This window comes from Stigmatopora argus, unplaced genomic scaffold (genome assembly GCF_051989625.1).
Source record: "Stigmatopora argus isolate UIUO_Sarg unplaced genomic scaffold, RoL_Sarg_1.0 HiC_scaffold_210, whole genome shotgun sequence".
Taxonomy (NCBI): Eukaryota; Metazoa; Chordata; class Actinopteri; order Syngnathiformes; family Syngnathidae; genus Stigmatopora; species Stigmatopora argus.
In genome coordinates, this window is record NW_027520206.1 from 12,501 (window position 1) to 15,000 (window position 2,500).

Sequence of the window (2,500 nt, forward strand, 5' to 3'; positions counted from 1 at the left end):
CTGGTTAGTTTCTTTTCCTCCGCTTAGTAATATGCTTAAATTCAGCGGGTCGTCTCGTCTGATCTGAGGTCGGATTCGGATAGTGCAAATAACTGGTGTCGCTCACTGAGGAGGAGGAGGAGATTTTTTTTTTCGTGCGCGCGCGTGTCTCGTGTTCCACGCCGGCTGGGGCTACACCTCGTCTCGGGTGCGGTTGGGACATCACGGGGCGGTCATAGTTTGCGCCAAAAAGCCGCCCGTGAACCGCGGACTGAGGTTTTACACATGCCTCTCTCTTACACGTGTCTTCTCTCTCACTCTCTCTCTCACACCATGCCGTTTCGTGCGGGCATCGAGGAGCCCCGCCGCGGCTGCACTTAGGGTAACGTGGTCGCCCTCGATAACCACCCAGTCGCGGGATCCGTGGCGGCCCTGTCCCGCTCCACGGACGTCCCGATTGAATCTCAGACGACGCTCAGACAGGCGTGGCCCCGGGAGGGACCCGGGGCCGCAAGGTGCGTTCGAAGTGTCGATGATCAATGTGTCCTGCAATTCACATTAGTTCTCGCAGCTAGCTGCGTTCTTCATCGACGCACGAGCCGAGTGATCCACCGCTAAGAGTTGTCAGTGAGCCCCAAAGGCGGCCACAGTCGGCCCATCGGTTGGGTGGGTGGGCTTCCTGCGGGCCTCCTATGGGTTGGAAGTCAGAGGCTAGTTCCTGGAGGTGGAAATGCAGGGAAGGTATTGCGGGCAAGCGGGCACAGTGCACCTACCGCTCCGGGACAAGGCCGATGGCCGGAGTCGCGGGGCACGGTGGCGCGGGCCGTCGTGTTCCGGCCTAGAACACAACAACCTAGAGGGGAATTGGCGTCGGTCAAACTCCGCGCTCGGCGACGGAAAGAACCCGGATAATCAGTAACAGAGGGTCACACGCGCAGACGTCCAATCTATTTCGGACCGGGCTCTAATGCTCTTCCCAATGAACATGAAACCTTGCAACAATCCTTCCGAGACCGTAAGACCGGTGGTGCCAACTCTTCCTCCCTGCTTAGGCTCGCGCTTGCCGGCATGTGGAACCTGGCGTAACGTAACACACCCGCGTGTAGGACCGGCCTGGGTTGTGTTTTCCCCTCCTACCTTCCTTTCGTTACACGTGGGCGTGCACAGTGCACCTACCGCTCCGCGGCAAGGCCCGAACCAGGTCACGGGGAGCGACGATTTCGTGACAAGGACGAGACCAGGCCAGCGAGCGCGGTGGCACGAGTTTTGTGGGTCTGGCCGCCAACATCGAAGATGTATTAATCGGACTCAGGCGCGCCACAAACCCCGGCGAGGAACGGGCCCGTCAGACGCTTACCCGTCAAGGAATCACGTAAGCCGGGGAACCGCCTCTAGTTAAGCACGCGCTCACGCGCACACGGCCAAAACCACCCAGCTTGTCCGCACACCCGCGATGGTTCGGGTGCCAACCTGTACCTTGTCACTTGTAGATCACCCGCGTTTATGGGCCGGCCAGGGTGTCTGCCATCGCTCCAGCTCGTCGCAATCTCGCCGGAACCAGCCGGTCTCCGCCGCCCCTTTTGCCCCGGGTGGGCTACCGTCAAACCCCTCAGCTGGATGAGTGGGTAGTGGGGGGGGGACCGGCGACCACGGGCGCTCCGTCATATCCAACCGGAGGCATTGAACCCCCCTCCGCCCCGCCGGAGGCGAGGGGAGAGTAGCGGGTACCCGTGGCCTTTGGGGCTTCGGTTCCGGCGTGGTCGGGGTCGACCGTGTACGGCCCTGCGTCTTGGAATTCGAAGGTAGCGTAGGATTTGCAACTTGCCCTCATTCGGTTTTTGGCTTACGGGCTGATTTGTTCACTTGTTCCCTCATTCGTTTTTTGGCTTTTGGCTTACGGCTGATTGTTCCCTCATTCGTTTTTTGGCTCATGGCTGATTTGTTTCACATTGTTTCTTTCGGCAAAGACTGATTTTCCACTTGCTTCGCCACACAATTTTCGGATCGGCTATGGGCTCGCCGCCGCGAGGGAGTTGACCCAGATACACCCGCTGTCAACAGCCACCGACGCCTACCGCGGACGGAGGGCCGAGGTGCCGCAGACGGGGAACGAGGCTCCCAAGGGCGCCAAGGACTCGACCTGAGCAGTCCTGTGCAACGACCCACGAGATGCGCGACAACTTCCACCATATGCAGAGGCTTCCGGAGCAACCACGCGCACGGGACCTGAAAGGGCTTGAAACCGCCTGTGGCCGCGTGTGTACCTGGATAGCGCTAACGCCACCGGGCCGTCCCAAGTACGACTCGCCGATGTAACGTCGCTTACCGTCCTCCAGGACTCACAACGGTGCGCACACCGATCCTCCCCACAGACAGGACATGTTATCCGCGCTTACAGCGCCCTTCCACACTCCACGGTTTCCGCCGCCGGCTCGGGGAGGGAGCCAGTTTTCCCGGGGCTTCATTGTTTCTTTCGGCAAAGACTGATTTTCCACTTGCTTCGCCACACAATTTTCGGATC

General features: G+C 60.1%; 2 non-coding genes across 2 annotated transcripts in view; both read right to left on the reverse strand.

Moving 5' to 3' along the window:
• The window catches only part of LOC144070557 (28S ribosomal RNA), a 4,723-nt gene extending 4,651 nt beyond the window's left edge, over nucleotides 1-72 (reverse strand). Inside the window, exon 1 of the ribosomal RNA XR_013299397.1 lies at nucleotides 1-72. This exon is cut by the window's left edge and continues 4,651 nt beyond it. This is a non-coding gene — a ribosomal RNA (28S ribosomal RNA).
• Nucleotides 73-448: 376 nt separating this feature from the next.
• LOC144070555 (5.8S ribosomal RNA) lies at nucleotides 449-602 on the reverse strand. Its single transcript, XR_013299395.1, has one exon. It is a non-coding gene; the product is annotated as a 5.8S ribosomal RNA (ribosomal RNA).
• Nucleotides 603-2,500: the final 1,898 nt, after the last annotated feature.